We start from the raw sequence: 13,191 nt of genomic DNA on the forward strand, positions 1-13,191 counted from the left end.
CCAATACTTGTCCCAATATAAAGCCCTGTACTGTTCCAAGTACTGGTCACAATATACAAACTAGTACTGGTAGTGGTACTGGCTCCTGTCAGACCCCAGTACTAGTCCCAGAATTGGTCCCAGTAAGACGCCAGTACAGGTCCCAGTATAGACCCCAGTACTGGTCATTGTACTGGTCCCAGTATAGACCCCACTGCTTTTCCCGGTACTGGTCCTAGAAAGATCCCAGTACTGGTGCCAGTATAGAACTCGTGCTGGTCACAGGATGAGTTCTCGGGGTCTTACTGGAACCTGTAAAGTGACCACTACTAGGGTGTTAGTGGCACAACTACTGGTCTCTATACTGGGACCAGTACTATGGTCTATACTGAAACCAATACTAGGACTCGTATTAGAATCTCACTGGGAGCTGGACTGGGGTGGATACAAGAACTAGTATTTGTGTTTTTCTGGGACTAGTACCAGGGTCTACATTGGGAGTAGTACTGGGGTATTTCTGAGACCAGTACTACAACCAGTACTGCATCCTTATTGGGACCAGTACTACAACCAGAACTGGGATATATACTGGGACAATTACTATGACCTGTTCTCAGTTCTATACTTGGACCAATAATATGAACACCCAGTAAAGACCAGTACAGTCTATACTGAAACTAGTGCTGTAGTCTAACTGGGACCAGTACTAGGATCAGTACAGGGGTCTACACTAGACCCAGTACTGGGACCATTATCAGGTTTTATAATGGGACCAGTACAGGGTTTTAATGGAACCAGTAATTGGATCAGTACTGGGGTCTATACTGGGACCAGTACTGTGGATTGACTGGGACCAATACCAGACCCTTACTGGGACCAGCACTGGGGTCTATACTGGGACCAGTGCTGGGACCACTACTGGGATGTATACTGGGACCAGTACTGAGTTCTTACTGGGGACCAGTTCTACAACCAGTACTGGGGTCTACAACCAATATTGGAGTTTTACTGGGACCAGTTCTGGGACCAGTGCTGGGGTCTTACAGGCATCAGTACTATGACCACTACTGGGGTCTACACTGGGACCAGTGGTGTGACCATTGCTGGGGTCGATATTAGCACTCTCCAGGCACTTTATTGTTAGTGTACTAGCACTAAAGCTGCACCTTTGAAAGAAATCACTGAAAAATAATTAAGAGCCACATGTGGGTCAGTATGGGGCCCCGCAGCTGCTGAGCATAAAGGAGTCAAGGATACAGCATGCCCGGTGTTGGGCTGGAGATCCCTATCCATTGAGGTCGGAGGACTCAGACATAGGATCAGATTGTCTTTTTAGTTAACCCTGCAGGATGGGCACCGAGGGGGTGTATCTCAGGTGGCACATGTGGAAGGACGATGCAAGGGCTTCTCAAAAGAGGACACTGACCCATTTCAATCATCCAGAGATGCCTCAACAGCGTGAGGATTTCCCTGCGGAATTCAGGGTACTCCTAATTTCAGGGGCTCACGCTGGATCACAGACCTGCCCCCTCCCCTGTTCCTGATGGGACCATTCAGAGGACTAGAAGGCACATCCAGGGATGTCAACAGATATTTTCTTCTTCCTTGGTCTTTGTGGAAAGGGACCACAGAGCCCAAAAGCTAGCACACATAGAGTGAGGTGTTCTTTAGATATAGGCTGGATGGATTCATGCCCCTGGCAAGCACTGTATTCACCTCATGCTGAAGTGCCATTGCTGCTTCTTTCTCTCGCTGGAATGAGCATTGGGCAAGCAGCACCAAGCTGGGTTTCTAGGTATTTTTCACAGATGATCTTATTAGAAGCATTGAAGTAGTGACAAAGAAACTTGACAGCGTTAGGTCAGTTGAAGCAGCTGATAAACTTTGACAGGTTTCTTGAGGTTGGGCTGGAGAGCCCGTGAAACTATGCTGTCTAGAAACGAAGAGTCTGAAGGGAACCCAGGGCATTTCTGAAAGTACAGAGGACCGAGCAGTGCCGTGAGCACAGCAGAGCTGCAGCTGCAGGCTGTGTTGACGGGAAAGTAGCTACTGCAAACTTTGGTTCTCTCCTCAAAGAATAAGCTTATAACAAACCTATGAACCTTGAAAAGAAATGCTCCCCTCCCCAAGGCAAAACCAAAGGAAATATTCCTCAGTCACCCATCGAGCTGATTTGGGGAGGCAATAGGCCCCGATTCCCCAAAGGGACCAAGGCAGACAGCAGCATAGCCCAAGTCTGAAGTATAACTTCATGGGATGGTTTGAGGGACCGGTCTAATAGCACACACTGCCTGCCTGACGCCCCAGCCCAGGAAGGACTAACACCACACCCCCAGGCTACTCAGGCTCTTCCTTCAAACAACACCCAAACCAAGCAATTCCCCTGGCCAAAGCAGGATATAGGGGCCCAGCGGCCTTCCTCATGCTCCAGAAGCAGCCACAGAACCCACCCTGCTTCCTACAGCTCCTCCTTCAGCTGCGCTCTTTCAGCCTGTTATAGGAGTCACCTGGATCACCCGGTCCCAACCGCATCTGCTAATCCCCTCTAGCTGGCCCAGACACCTGTTCTGAAAGAGGCTCTGTCTCTGGACAGAGCTGGCTGCCACCTCCCCTCTCCCCCCATCCCCGTCCCCTCCAGCCTGCTGTCCCGTACAGGGGCAGAGCACCTCTGACAGACCCTACCGACTGTTTTGCTCTTCTCTCTCTGATCTCGATTTCCCTTGAACAGGGGCCACACAATACAGAATCAATCCCTCCGTGGATGTCAGCTGAGCAATGCCTGGGCACATTTCCTCTGCCTTTGGATTTAGCAAAAGGGTATTGAGAGAGTACAGGAAGGGGAAGGACAGCAGAGGGGCAGAATCTGAAGCTCCCCTGTTTCTTTATCCTTGCACAGATCCCTTGATCTACTCTTTGAAGAGCCACCCTCTCGGGCCTGATCCCAAGCCCATCTGGATCATGGCCGTCTTCCCACTCCGGCCTTCAAGGAGGAACACACTAAGTGAAGTTCTCCCTTTGTCCACGCGGTGGGGCCCACTCACCACATTTTTCAAAGGGGAGTTTGCCATCTCTATAGTGTCGATAACTCCTGCAAACATAAACGTGACCAGGACTGCAGAAACTCCAGTGATGGAAAGAGTTACACTGTGAAAGGGGTGAGGCTAGTTGAATCCCAGCACATGCATTAATAGCACAAGTATTAGCTAATTCGGAGCTCTCAGAAGCTAAAAGCCGGGAACATCTGGGTGAAAACTCAGGCCCTCTCTTAATTTCTCAGAGCTTTCCCTGCAGGCTTCTGTCTCCATGTCCCCTTCCTTCATCGTTCTGTCATCTTGATTTCTCCACTCAAACCCTGGACTCCATCACCTCTCTCCTGCCCCAGGCTTCTGGCTCCACCCACCTCCTCACACCCCATGACTGCCCCCCTCAGAGATAGGAACCCCTGGGAGTAGGTTTTATCTCTGGCAGCAGGTCCTGTAGCTTGGCACTAAACCCTGGCAAACGGTTTATCCTCTGGAGCTTCCCCAGAGTGGCTTGCCCCAGGAAACACCCGAGAACTATAGACAAAGGAGGAGACAGCTCCTCCCACCCCACCCATGGAGTTAGCAGAGTCAAAAGAAGAGGGTATGCCTGGGACTGTGGTGGAGTTAGAGAGAGAGAAGGACATGGGAAGCTGATACTAATGAAGGGATAGGCTAGACAGGACCCCAGCCCAGACATCCCTTTCCACTGGCTAGTGCCGATGTTCGAGTCCCACTTGCCTCACTGATGGCAAAGCAGCTGGGGGACATGGTGTTTCATCTCTCTGACTGAGATCCCCAATGTTGCCAGTGGTGCCCAGATCACACAGGGTTGGGGGCCAGAGAAATGTTTGTAATAATAAATAATAATAATAATAATGTTTGTAATAATAAATAAAATGAATAGCCCTAAGTGTGAGCAGCCCTGCGCCCCAGGAGTCTAGCCTGTGTGCTGTGCAGGCTGGGATTTCTGCTCCTGGTGGTGCTACGGCTTGCCAAGCTCCCCAGTAGCGCCAGACCATTTGCACTGGGTTTGTTGGGAAGAATCTGTAGTGATGGGTGTGTTTAACCCTAATAATGAGAGGAATAGCTGAGCACCTGCAACTGGAGCACATGGGAATGCTACTGCCATTCCAACCTGGAGTACAACTGCTCCCCCGTCACTTCTCTCATTTCCCATTGCACCCTGCCCTCATCGCAACAGAGGCCTTGTGCTGCAAAAACCGAGATTATGCGGGAGGGTGTCCTGCACAGGTCCCTGAACAGAGGGGCAAGAGGGGGCTGGAAATAAAGCAGATGAGCTCCGCAGGGCAAGAAGGACATATGAGCCATCAGAAAACACTGTTTTTTCTGCTCAGAATCTCCCAATTTTGTCCACCCATTCTGTGGGCTGGTAACTGCAAATGCTAAAGGACTCCAGAAGGCTACAGACCACAAAGGTAGAGTGATGCAAAATGCCTGCCCCAGCCTAACGAGGTCCTGCCAATATCTTCTGCATGCTGTAGGAGGATCAGCAGCACAGGAGAGGTCTCTGCCCAGCAAGTGGCGTGAATGGCTCAAATAGATGGGCAGGGAAGGTCCTGAAGAAGCTTTTCCTTAGCACTGGGCTGAGAAAGACTTCTGTGCAGGGCTGGACGGGAGGTGGGTTTGCGACGCCTTCACTCTGGAAGGAGAACAATATCACTGTAGTCCAGTGAATGGCTGGATGATTGGGGAGGCCTTTCCTTGCATGAGCTGAGAACGGCTGGTTGGGCTTTGGTGATAGCAATCACACCCTTGGCTGTTATCTTCTTACCACTTAGGTCCCAACACCAATGTTACAGCGAGCGCAGTTAAAAATAGAACCGCCTGAAAAAGTGACAGTTACTTAAAATTACCTTTCAGCAGCTGTTCCAGGGCTGCTGACGCTGAAATAAAATGAGAGGCAGCAGCCAACAGAATTGCTGGCTCCCCACTGTGCATGTTCTCAGGGTGAGATCTCAGCAGGTACCTGTACGGTGAAACTACTGGGAGCCCAGCACCTTTCTCCAGCCCTCATGTTCTTGATAGCCCATGCAGGCATGCGGCTGAGCCGTTAGGATGTCTGAGTCCTAGTTCCAGACGATGGGTGCTCTGAATGAAACGCTTGGATTGGAGGAGATGGGGGCAGAGGGTGGGGCACACAGTATCTATGGTTCAGCTAGCTAGTTTGCATAAAACAAGAACAGGTCCAAAGCGCAAACCACAGCTTTCTGGAAACGTAAAAAGATGTTGCTGTGAGGGGGATGCATGCACAAACACTGCACTCCTGGGGACTGCCTGGAACCCTCACAGGAAGTACAAAGCATTGGGAGTAAGGCTTGTAGGCTAGTGGCCTGGTACGTCCAGCTTGATTGGAAACCTACCCCAAAAATCCAGATGTCATGAGCTTTTCCAGCCTACCTATGTAGTCCAAAGCGGTTTAGAGAAGAGCCTCTCTGTTTGGGAGGCAGCAGGCTTTAGTGGCTAAAGCATTAGACTGGGGTAAAGCATGTCAGAGTGCTGGGTTCAAACCCAGCTCACTCATCAACTGACTGCCTAACTGTAAGCCACTCGTTTAACTCTCCCAAGTGCCGATTTCCCTATCTTTGAAAGAGGGGAAATTCAACCCATTGACAGGGGGATGACTAGACTGCACGAACGATTGTGCAGAGATGCAGAGAAGTGGTGCTGCAGAAGGGAAGATAAATGATCTAGACTGTCTGAGGTTGACTCATTTGCCATGGACTGCAGGTTTTCGGTGGGACACAAAATAGATGGAGAACCCAGGGACAAGTGAACTTTAAAAGCTTTGGAGTCACAAAACACGCTGAGTGCAGCTTTCACTTTCAGTAAGTTTGGGCCTGAGCTCCCTTTACTGGCACAGAGGAGACCCTCTTGCTTTAGCTATGAAAGGTCCCAGTTGCACAGGAGCTGGGGAAATTATGATACTGTGAACTTTTCCCCAAAAGGCTAACACAGACTTGATACCTAATTACACATTTCTTTCAACAAGAAGGATTCAGCAGCATAGTAGCTGGCTAACTGATGTATATCGAAGGCTAACGTGCTGATCTGGAGGTTGTAGGTTCAGTTCCTGACAAGAGTTGGCATGGGCCAGGCCTCTAAAAGTTTCTTTCCTGTTCTGCATTAATAACACGTCTTCCCCAAAACCATGAATGTGATGATGACAGAGGGGTCTGAACATGGCCTGGGATTGCAGAGGTTGCATTGTCAGTAATGGTTATCCAATCAAAATGTTTATACATGAAATTTAAAAAAAAAAAGATTTCTTTAGAAAACAGAAAATGAACATACACGTGATAATCGTTCCTGCAGAAAAATTCAGAGAATTGAAAATGGCTCTACTTGGGAATGTTGTGGGGGGAAAATGCACTCTGTTTTTCAGCCAGCTCTCCCGCTAACAGCTTCCTTCAGCTCCGTTGGCGGGAGCCAATAATTTCTGAGACAAGTTCCATCTCTGCTGTCATCAGAAGCTGAGTCTCCAAAGTGCACAGCACAGTGACAACCATGAAGGCCCTAAGTGCCTGCAGATTTGTTACTATAAAAGCAGATTGAAATGAATCAATCATATTATTGGAAAGTCCCATGCTGCATTTATTAGAGATCTATTACAGCAGGAAGTCTGCCCCTGCCTGGTTCAGTATTTGCTTTTCCAATAGCAGTAGTTTTGAAAGAGGTAGGCCAGAAGCCTGAGATTTTGCAGGAAATCCCTCGCACAGCCATTGGGAGACCGGGTTTTCTTGTGTACTACAGCCAGGAAGGGGACTTAAAGAAGACAAATGCTAGAGACCAGGCAGAACAGTTCTGACAGGCAGTAGGGAGCCAGATCCCATTTAGAATTCAGAGCCCCGCTTCAGAGGGGGCAGGGTTAGGGTGCACCGGCAGGGAGCACGCTGGCTTTTGCTTCTTATTTCCACACCCCACTGCTGCTTTATGTCAAGCCTTTCATCTGCCCTTCATTCCAGATCCAAATTCTCCTCCATCCTGCACAAACCCACAGCTATCCCACGTTCTCTTGTCCCCCTTACCAGTATCCATCAGACCCCCAAATTCCTCTCCGCTGCACAGAACTCTGTCATCCCTTATTACAGCTCTGAAGTTTCCATCGCCCTCCGCAGCTCCCACTGTTGTTATACTCTCAGGCCCCGGGCAAGTGAACTCAATCTTCACTTTGCTGATTTTCTATAGTCTGTTTATTAGACGGACCCTTTGTGAACCCAGCAGTTCATACGGTCCTGTGGTGCCAAGTGTAAAATTAATATCGACTAAAACGCTGGGCCCTTCTTTCTGGGCTTAGAGAAGCAGTTTCGAGTTAATGGGAATGCGCCAATGCTTCACGCCCACCCTCGGCTTTCTGAAACCGCCAGATGCACCTGGCTCATTTGTGCGAGCCGGCATTAACTCTTCGTGGGCCTTGGCTTTTCAAGGCTGGCAGGTAGCTCTAGCCAGCAGCTCCCTGCTCTGGGCTGTTCCTGAAAAGCTTCCATGAAATCTTGTGGCTGCTCGCAGGCAAGTGGCATTGGTGAAAGCAGTCAGCAGGAGGGGCTAGTGTTGCAAGCAGGAGTCTCTCTCGGGCCCCCCTGCCCCCAGCACAGTGCTTCTCACTCTTTAAAGATGTTGTTTTTCCAATGCAGGTGCTGGCTGACAGCTATCCTCTGTTGGCCCAGGCAGTGGCTGTGCAGGCTCCCTTCACTCTGTCTGCCGATGAGCTTCCCCCCCAGACTTGGAGGAACCAGATCCAGGGGCGAGAGGGTAACTGAGTCTCTCTGACTCCATCCCAGCCTTGGGTTGTCTGCTGAGACTCCCAGCAACGGGTAGGGGAATAATTAGCGCCAACTGCAGTTGCGTTTGGGGCAGCTGTCTGCTGTGCGATGGACTGAAACCTCGCGCCTCTTTCCTACAGAGCAGCAAACAGCCAGCAGCTGGTCACCTTCACCTCAGCTACATTCAAAACCAGGACCAACCAGGAGAGGTGAAATCCTTTGTATCCCATTTCCAGTATCAAGCCATTTAGTCCCGCCTGCTTCTGCCATCACAGCACAGACCCCAGTTGCCAGTGGGAACATTCACACACAAACACCTGCTCTCCTCCAAAGGCTCTGACTTCTGGGCCCATTTTAAGATGCTGTATTTTCCCTGGGATGGGTTGCAGTTTTGCTAGTGCTATTCTCACTCCAGAGCTCTAACTCCACGGTGAAGATGTGGGTCTTGATTCTCTGCTGCCCTGCGCCTTGGATAGTCATTCACACCAGGAGGAGTGGCTGTAAAATGCTACCATTCTGATTTGGGGTAAGTGACTACGTGCGGGACAGGGCAATGGATATGCAGGTCCCTAAACGTTCAGCACTATAATACACACTTGTTAAGGTCTGATTTCTCTTGGAGTTGCTGAGCTACACTTAGGATTGACATCTTACAAACTGTGTTCATTCCCAAAGGGTCTGTGGTCTACTTGACGATGGTACACAGAGAGTGGGATGCTCAAATAGCGCAGCTCCTCCGCAGCACAATCCTCCAAGCAGCAAAGTCCAGTCCAAACTGCCCCAAGGTTGGGGGATGTTTAGATCTGGCTGGAGGAGGGTGTACCTGCTTTGAGCCAATAGAGAGAGAAGGACATTTTCCAAAGGCCAGACTAAGTCTGCCCCAGAGTGTTCTGGGATGTTCAGATCCAGGGGTCCAGCTCCATTTCCCCAGGAAGTCGTGACTCAGAAATGAGCTAGTTCAGTGTTTGTCAGCTGGCAGGTCAGACGGTTACAAAAGGTGATCGGGATAGTGAGACCTTGAACGTTTCATTACGCTCTAAAGCAAAGAAAATCTCGCACTCCTACTCCCCACACACACCTGATTCTTCAAGGGCAAGCTGTTGAAACACACACCCCAATAAATGACACAGGCTTATCACAGTTACCAATACTTTTTTACTCATTACTTTTATAGTATAGTCGCGAAAATATTTGCTTTAGAATAATGGGTCACCAGCTTGACACAGCTAGGGACCACTCAGTTAGTTTCAGCAACATGCAGGGCACGATACTCTTAATGGAAGGGTTTGCTGCTTCCAAGGCTATCTATAGAATTCCAGTATAACCACGTTTTCAGTTGCCCATAACTCCTTGATAATTTCTCCCTTGGGGCTTGGTCTCCAGCACAGACATGAGGTGGGAGCCTACTACGTTAATATCAGGGGCTCCCATGAGTTTGACAAAAAGCTTGTTGGAAACCTCACTAGGCAAGAACTCTCAGCGTAGAGTTAGGAGGCCCCCTATAGAATAGGGTGGCTTAGTGGACAGGGGACTAGACTAGACTCCTTTTCCCATAGCAAAGTAGGGAAATGTGGTCTAGATGAAATGACTATAAAGTGCATGCGCAATTGGTTGAATGACCAAAGAATCACAGAAGATTGGGGTTGGAAGGGACCTCAGGAGGTCATTGAGTCCAACCCCCTGCTCAAAGAGTAGTTATCAATAGTTTGCTATCAAAACGGGAGGGCATATCTAGTGGGTTTCTGGAGGGGTCAGTCCTGAGTCTGGTACTAGTCAATATTTCTTTAATGACTTGGATAATGGACTGGAAAGTATGCTTTAAAAATCTGCAGATAACATCAAGCTGGGAGGGGCTGCAAGCATTTTGGAGGATAGGATTAGAATTCAGAAGTAGCAGAGGCTATGTACTCAGGGTACGTCTACACTGCAGCAGGCAGCGAGCTGCCCAGCCTGGGTAAACAGACGTGCGCTAGTCGTGCTCGAGCAGTGTGGACGTTGTGGCTTGGGCTGCAGCACACGCAGGGTAGCCTAGAGAGGGGTGGTTGAGGCTGCTCACACCCACACTAGGCTGGATGAGGTGCTCTGATCCAGCTGCGAAAAACACAGGTTAGCTGTGCCGTGAAGAGAGACCAAAAATTGCCTTCACTTTACATTTCCTTGCATTTGGGTTTGTGTCGGGTACATTGTGTGTGCAGCAATGCTAAGCTCTTCAAAATAAAGATTTTTTTGGTATCAGTTATAAAGGGCAGAATCCAAGCAGATGTGACTTGCCTCGTGTGGTGGTAGGTAGCAAATTTTTTTGCTCCCGGAACAAAGGCAGCTGGTTGCAAGCACCAGACCACTGTAATAATAAACTTGCTTCCAAAGCTATCGGTTGAATAAAATGCACTGTAATGCAACATTCATTCTCAATTTGTAGCAAGTAGTTTGAAAAACATTCTCCGCCTCCCGGACTCACTCGTGATATCGCTCGGATGCTACAGGTGTTGTTAGGTGATGCAGCCTTCGCAATTTGCATCTATTCCCTGAAAGATTCAAGCCTAAGGAAAGCGGATGCTAATGTAGGAGCCCGGGTTTGGATTGGTGAAGCAGATAATCCAAGATTAATTTCAGATGACAAAAGGAATCTATTATTAAAGTGTCAAACTCTGCAGCGCTAGCAGCTCCAAGTGGGGCGGGAGATGCAACTCAGTGCCTTGTGTTCTTGTATGCACATGCACTGCCTCTGTTTGTAATACTTCTGTGAAAGAGGTGGAAATCAGTTTGAAAGCAGGGCCAAAAGCATATCCCGTTTTACCCCTTGGCTCTTAGGTAGGAGGGATCAATGAGTCTGTATGTGAAGCAGAGTAAACCCCACTTTGGAATGATTAATGAGAGAGTTGTTATACAGGAACACAAAGGTGGAGCGTCTATCTGCAGCCTTGGGTAAGTTACACAGAAGAGTCTGGAAGGAAAACCCTGGAGAAATTAAACATGCTGGGCCCAATTCACTATTGCCCTGCCTTGGATAGTCACTTAGACCAGCGCATAGTGAACATAAAACGCTAGTGCAGGGCAAGGGTGAATTCGGTGCAGTGGGCCTAGTTCAGATGTCGTGTAAATGCCCTTTGGAAATCTCTGGGCCAAATTCAGCAGTGGCAAAGAGCCCATGTTAATTTCTGGGGGAAAGTCAGTCAGACAATGGGTGTAAGTGTAGGTCACCTTGCTGCAAGATGTCACTCAGGAGGGTGTGCATAAGTTCCCTACCAAGAGGGCACAAGAGAGGCTAGCTGGACAAACAACCTCAAGAGTAGGAAGCAAAGCAGCCTATCACCCCTGCTTTACCGCAGTCACCAATTACCATAACTGAAGTTTAATCCAGCCCTCTCCCTCTGCAGCTTCCAGTGCTGAGCTTGAGATTGCAGTCAGGCCGTATCCTATGATTCAGTAGCATCCCAGAAATTTTACTTCTTCTGTGTTGGAAAGGACCCATGTTACCTTCAGCAGCCAGGTTCCTTTCTGTGTTTTAAACCCTGATGGAAAACTCAGCCAGAGAAGCCACCATTCTGATTTGGGGGAGGAGGGTGGAAAATCAACTGTCCTCATCACACTCACTAAGGGCGACTAATGTAACCGCAGCTTATGGAAGCACTGTTCTTTTTCCACAAGGCTGGCATAGATTCTCCGGAGCAGAAAGAGGTGTTGTTGGTGCTGTCCACTAAAACCCTATAGCAACACTCCACTGTCCCACTCCTGCATGAGCCAACCCTGGGCTCACTAGCCTGTGATTTCCCAGGAATTTCTCAGCTTGATCCCTGGAGGAACAGAGGGTGGTAAATACCAGCCCTGCGTCTAAACTTTGGGCGTAACACACAGCGCTTGTGTGATTTTTATTACAAAATAGGGTTGTGGAGCAGGTGGTACAAAACAACAACCAAGGTAACAGACAGAGGAGAGCTACGTGAAATAGACACAGCGCAATGGCCAGGGGCAGGGAAGGGAAGCAGCCTAGTCATGCCCCTTCCTTTTTCCACCAGCACCAAGGCCTGCAGACTGCTATCAGAGCCAGATATTTCACATCTCTTTCTGTTCCCGAGCCCGCTAACTGACATAATCTAACCCACTGCTCAGCCTGTCCCCACACCCTTGCCACTACAAGATGTCTCAGTCTCATTCAGAAGGGGCTGAGACCTCCAGAGCCCATATAGCCCTTTCCGTCTTTTTGCTGAGGTGGACCAGAGGTCCCAATTACCCATGCAGTGGCTGTTCATTACGTGGGCAACTGGCCACTGGAACTGGACTTTCCTCCCCCAGGAAGCAGCCGCAGAGGGTAGTAAGTGACTCCCCGTTACTACAGCCCTGGGACTGTGCTCAACTGAATCTCATCCAGTGTTGGGGAAGAAGCAGCTTTCTGAACTCGTGTCTTAGCAAGCGAATGACTTTTCAATTCACCTTCTGCTGCCCCAAGTGGACCTTATGTGACTGACAGAAGAACATCTAGGTGGCTTCTTATTGCTTAAATACAAGCACTTTTACCCACTGAGGATTCTCTGCTGCATCCACTAGAGCAGCTGTGATCCTCCACGGTCCAGAAGAGACAACCACCACATGCACAAATGAGAACAGAACTCAAAGGTGAGAGGAAATCCTAGCCCCACTGACATTGATGTCAAAACTCCCACTGACTTCAAAGGGGACACAATTCCATCCCTGGGACCAGCCCCCTGTATAGGGATTTAGGGTTTGTCATACTGATCATGGCTTCAGTGCATTGAGCATCACCATCCTGACTCTTGCAGCAGCCAAAACCTAATGCTTCAGAGGAAGGAAATACCATAATGCATGTATTTAAGGGGGGAGAGGAAATCCTTCCTGACCCCAGCAAGGTGATAATTTTATACACTGAAGCATGAGATTTAGTCACCTCCATTTTAGCTTGAATAAACAAAAGTGTTATTGGACCTAAAATAATCCAGCTCTTTTAATACTCGGGTGATGATAGTTGACTTGATGACCTCCTGGAACAGTGACTGGCACATAAGGATTCTGGTAAAATAAAGCTCTAACTGATCCATGCTCCTGAGGAAGACTAATTTCCCCCTTGCAGAGAGAAGATGAAGGGTGATTATGGATTCAAGAGAATCATGGAGGGCTGCTAACTCTTTGTGTATGCTTGGAGGCACAAAAGAACCATGTCATGATACTGTCTTCAAACCATCAAATTGCATCCATCTGTTATGAAGTAATGTCTCCTGCTGACACATCAACACAGAAAGATGCAGTGCCACCAACATTATGATGCTCCATCATAAGGCGGAAAATAAGTCCAGGCTTCTTTAAATTGTCCTGGTAGCAAAACAGACCCAAGGCAAAATAAATAAATAAATAAATAAAATCAGGAGTGTCTTATAAACTTAGAAGCAGATGAC

Source organism: Emydura macquarii, unplaced genomic scaffold, assembly GCF_026122565.2.
Source record: "Emydura macquarii macquarii isolate MOO-44397 ecotype Brisbane River unplaced genomic scaffold, CSIRO-AGI_Emac_v2 contig_2369, whole genome shotgun sequence".
NCBI lineage: Eukaryota > Metazoa > Chordata > Testudines > Chelidae > Emydura > Emydura macquarii.